This window comes from Bacillus rossius (assembly GCF_032445375.1).
Source record: "Bacillus rossius redtenbacheri isolate Brsri chromosome 4 unlocalized genomic scaffold, Brsri_v3 Brsri_v3_scf4_2, whole genome shotgun sequence".
NCBI classification, from domain to species: Eukaryota; Metazoa; Arthropoda; class Insecta; order Phasmatodea; family Bacillidae; genus Bacillus; species Bacillus rossius.
In genome coordinates, this window is record NW_026962011.1 from 37,091,029 (window position 1) to 37,096,761 (window position 5,733).

Consider the following 5,733-nt stretch of genomic DNA (forward strand, 5'->3'; position numbering starts at 1 on the left):
TTAAACTATCCTTGGCTTGAATTCATGCAACTTGAAACCATATTCAGTTTAAAACTTTAATTTTTAAAGATCTTAAAATTAGGCATCAATCCGGTGATAATCATACATTCTACAACATGGTAATAAATTATAACAACCCATACCTCTCTACCAAAAATTTTAAGTGGGTCAAGCTGTCTCCCTCGATCAGATACTGATTTGTACCTGGAGTGCCAACTAGCGCGTTTTCCGTGCGCTAATGTACGAGAGTACTCAGGGATGGGTTTTTGACAGGTGGGTAGAGAAAGTAGATTGTTCACAGCAGGAGCTCCCTGAAGCTGTAGATCTCTCAGAGCACCTAACTTAACTGAGTAAATAATGGTTTGGTATGTTTTAGGTTTATTAAAAGTTAAAAGAACTCTTTACATGGTGCTGTCCTTATACTTAGTCCGTATCGCATGGAAGCAGAAGGCTTGTCCCGGGAACCAAATCCTGTCAACACACAGAATGTGCCGAACCATTTAAAGTGTCCCTTGTGTGAGCAGGACTAAAAACATACGATAATATGAATGGTATAGTGCACCGCGATAAAGTTCACACAAGGCGAAATACGAATCGTTTAAACAAGAAAGTACTTAGAGTGTTTTAGGTCGACACAGTTTGCAGTTCCTGAAACTAAGGTCCATGCAGTTACACAAACACTAAATTAAATCTTTCTGTTCCACATCACTCGGTCACGACTTATGGGGAGGGGGCTCGAAGACAGATCACACTTACTAGTACATAGTCTGTATGGTAATGCAGAGCACAGAATGTCCAGTTTATAGTTAGAATGGCGAAAAACATGGTTTCCTTACTGAAGCCTGGGCAGAGGATACCTGTAGGCAAGTGCCTGCTGTAGTCACTACACTGTCCCTCGCATAGTTACAGGTAAAAGATGCATTATTAAATTTGTTCACACTAATAGCCCATGGGCAACCCCATAAAGACGAAACTAGAAAGCCTGGTAGCTGGTTCACTTTACATACAGGCACATCCACACACAATGGCATGTCTGAACTCAAAAAGAAATACGTAGAATGAAAACACATCCTGAAGGAACTTTGACAGTTAAATTAAGCGGCCGTTAGTTTCATACCAGGCCGATATAAGCCAGCCACAGAGAAAGCTGTTAACAAATTAAATAAAATTTACACTATTTCAGCTAACTCAAAGAAGCTAAGATGATGATATCTCCATAGTGCGCAGACACATCCTGTCTCGATGAGGTGTGAACAACGACTGCCACACCTGGGAGGCATCGCGATGCCAGGCCGTGTTTCGCACGCAAAGTTCGCAGAGAGGATGAGATAACATAGGCTATGTTTCAAAAATTAATCACACAATAATAATACTCATTTCTTTATAATGCAATGGACTCGGTGTTGCAATTTTGAATATGCAGTGACATGGGCGATACGCACCCACCTGGTCACCCACTCAACTTCTTAGATTAGTCATAATCCCACTCCTACACTAAGTTTGATCCCTTCCTCCAGGTTTTGGTTCATGTGCGTAGCAGGTCAGCGTAAGCTCTTAGCGACCATGTCTCATTCTTATTATTCGCTTATAATAGACTGGGCGAGGTTCTTTTCCTTAATTACTGAGTACCATAATAATGTAGAGCTTATTCAGACGTTACTTTGACGTCGTACCGACCATGGCCTTTAAGCCCGTGCTCCGCACCGCCAGTACCGTATCCCGTTTTCGGAGCGCGCCCCTTGCCCAGCCGGATTGAGTCAGGCGAGCGCCTCGGGCGTGACCCCAATAGACAACAAACCAAATTAACAGTCACCGCGGCCACTGGCCTTAATTAAAATGCCCGTGAATGTCGGAATAGGAGAAGTCCCTCTAAAACAATTCACAGTGGGACAACATGGTAGTAAATTTACAGTCGCCAACTTGATGTCACATTTTAAATAATTAAATACATTAAAACTATTGTTAAGCCTTAAGCACCCAATTACCAGGTGCTACATTTTAATTGGGCACCTGGAACATGTTTTAACTGGTAATATAGTAAATTAAATTAAATATAAGTTTTTTGACGCCGACTCACAAAGAAGAGAAAGTTTCTCTTCCTTGCGAGGCGGCCATGTCCGGCAGTCTCGAACCACTCCGCGCCGGGAACAGACGTGTGTCCGTGGGCAGCATCCAAGTTTCTTTCATTTTATTACTTTTTATTCTGTAGTAAATCTTTAAATTTAAAACCTTTTGTTAATTCACCGCTGCCCACGTCGACTCGGCGCGTATTTTGCGGAGCCGGGCCTATCCCGACCGTCTTCAGTGTGATACCGCGATACGTATCGTAGCACAAAACGTACGGTACTGGCCGACTCCAGCGAAAGTGTGTTTACTTAAGGACGCCGTGCATATGCCTGCCGGCTGCACCAACGTAAGTGTTTCGCCGAATTTAGGAGCCCGCTCATAGAGCACCCCCTGCACCCGTTAATGTTCGGCGCTGGCCGTCTCCAGCGAGCATCGACCCGCGTCCCGCGAGACTGCCGCGGTAACCATTAATGTCGCGTAGCGTTATGTTTTTTCTGTGTTAATCGTGTAACGGCTAGACGTCGCCAAGTGTTGGTGAGAGTGTTTTGTAGCGGGACTAGATTAAAGGTAATTCTCACCAACTCGTGTATACTAATTTTCCGGAGTCTCCCGTCCTCCACACGGCCGAGCGGCCTTCACAGTCAAGAGAGAACCATTCAGGGTATATTCAAGCCGTGTACCTGGCGGGACACGCGGGGGCAGAGTACCCACGACCCAACATCAACGGCCTAGCAGTCCGCTAGCCTGGCGCCCCTCCGGACAACAAGAGCACCGCGACGCCCGTAGCGCCCGTCAGGTACCCCCCGGGCCTTTCACATAGGTCGGGTGACAGCAACTTGTAAGTTCTGCAAGGGAGCGATCGGCGAAACATAATGCATACTTTCGAGAACAATAGTATGTTTGAATTCAGCGACAGACTGTGGCCCTGTCATATTGAGTTAATTTGGCTTCTTAAAGTAATCTTTATTCCAAGTTGGTGTTTTTAGCAGCCACCTGTAAATTCATTTCAGATCTATTTAAGAAAAGAGCCATTCTTGACTGAAATGCACATCATCCGTAGGTGCTCCTCTGTCGCACAGACTGTTATGCCACAATGACAGCTGCTCCATTTAGTGTGTACATACAAGGAACACATCGATGGTGTAAGTTAGTATAGCAAAGGGAATGACTCCGAGGTCGATGGACCAATAGTCGCTTGTGCGGTTATCGAGGATAGTTGATGTAATCATCTGCTTGAGTAGTGAATGAAATCGTCCACTGAACATAGATCCCAAAAATTATTATTTAAATTATTTAATCTCTAATTGTTAATTAAGGTAACTTCCTCACTAATATTTCTCACTTAAAAGAATATTGTTCACTGTGCGACTATGCCGCAAATCTCAGCCCGAGTCGCTCCCACGCTAAGCGTACTTAGAGCGGGAAACATGGCCCTGGGTAACCCCGGGCTGCAGGGGCCACATCAGTCACCTCTTGACCCGCGGCAGCCAGAGGCATCTCGTTCAGTGTGCCTCTCATCGCTCCTTCATCATGTAAGTGCATCATCAACCTTCACCAATATTCAACATCTGCATAACTTATGTAACTGTAAATAAGGCGATGGTTAAACATTGTATGTTTTCAGGAATTTGGTTAATAGCTCTTAGTTCAGCCTCTTTACAAAATGTGAGTGTATTGTTAACTTATTTGTTTAGTTCTTAAACAAGTTCGTATCCTTTTGTGCACATAGTGTTTGCTGTGTTCAACGTCACGGACGTGGTGTTCCTTACTGTAAAGGTTGCTTATGAAAGATTTTTGAGTACCCAAGTTGCAATAAAATCAAGATTTCCATATACACCTGCAAACCTTCCCGTGGCATAACCGTGTTCACTGTCGCAACCCCACTCTCGCCATAACCATAATGCTTTCATAACATAAGTACGTAGAGACGAGCTCTGGCACCGACACGATACGGCTGAGTGCTGTGCTAGCACCATGTAAAGTGTTACCAACTTCTTCTGTAATAAATCAACATCGCTTCATGCCTGTGTCAGAGTAGTAGATACAAAAAAAAAAAAAAAACACTACAGAATCGGCCTGTCCCATAAAAGACTGCAAGTACAGGTGACAGATGGTGCAAGGCGAAAACAATATGAAGGGTTGGGGGTTTAGTTTCCCTACTTAAAGGAAAACCTGCTGAGGTACACAGAGAGTTCAGGAAAGAAATAGGTTTTGTTGTGAATTAATCTATGGCAATCAAAATCACTAAAGAAACAAAAGGTGCTGGAGTTCTATGTGTGATAGCATCAGCCCTTGATAGTGGCCTGCAAGGACTCTGGAATGCCGCTTCTGCTAGCAAGGAGCGGAACTGAAGTCATGAAAATATCTAAATCCAAATGATCTGACTCATCTCTGTCTCTAAATGCTGAGAGAGAGAAAAATTGATTGTCTGTAAAGTCGGTTTATGGACGATAGTTTAATGTGACAACGTCATAACAAAACATTAATGAAATTATTGATCCAGAAGAAAAGGAAATATCATATTCGGCCTGAGACTGAGCCGTAATAGGTTTTTGCAACCAAACCATTTAGGCATTAAAAATATTATATTCTTTGAGGAAGAATTTTTTTTTAAATTTTTCTATCTTTTGTAAGATAAAATCTACCTCTGCATACTTTTATGAATAAAATGGAATCTTTTTTTATTGTATTATCACTATTTTGTATGGATACAAAGGAGTGAAATGAAATGTATAATTTAATTAATAAATTTACTGTTATTTGCATTCATTAAATCAAATATATTTATTACTTTTGAAATTTTGCGTGCGCCGTATTTATTTTTACAAGTACAAAAAAAAACTCGCAGCTGTCTGGATTCGAACCGACAATGTTTGGATTGGAAGTCAGCCATTCTAACCTCACGGCCATGATGCCATATTGAGAAAATTGTTTCAGATGGTATAAATTAATAATATTCCACGCCTGATATTTGTTTGAATTTCTTTTAGCTGGCATATTCTCTGTTGGACTCGAAATATTTACACGCTCGTGGGCTCATAACTATAATACGGTGTGTGATTTAGTTGATCAAATAATAACATATGACAAATAATTACCAATGTCAAACTAAAGCGTGAAAAGTATCACACCAGCAATAAATATTTAGTTACACAGCTAAAACAATACTCATACAAAACTGTTTAAATATACTGATTTACACTAGTAATTAAAATAATATGTACTACTTGTAAGAACGCCATTTCCTTGCGAATATACTCCCGTGGCGCGGTGTACAACAATAACCTCGGTTTGCAGCTACGTGCCGGCCGAGTTCTCTGTACCGTCTGCAACATACCAGAGAGATGCCACGCATGCGTAAGTGGGACATCCCTAGTGGGACAACCGTAGTGGGACAATTTTTCGTGCGTGCAGCCAGCGTTCATCGATTTATTAGACGTCACGTCAAAAAACACACCCATACATACATTATACACTTAATGATGATCTCTTTCCTTCTACCGTTTTTACGGTTTTAAACACAACTAACTAATTTACGATCAATGTGGCTATTAACCATGGTTTCGGCAGTCTAAATCAAGGATTATCCACCTACACGGAATATAGGGTTGCATTCCGGAACTGTGACGCGCTGCGAACGGAATCAGAGTTTAGTTTCGTCTACTG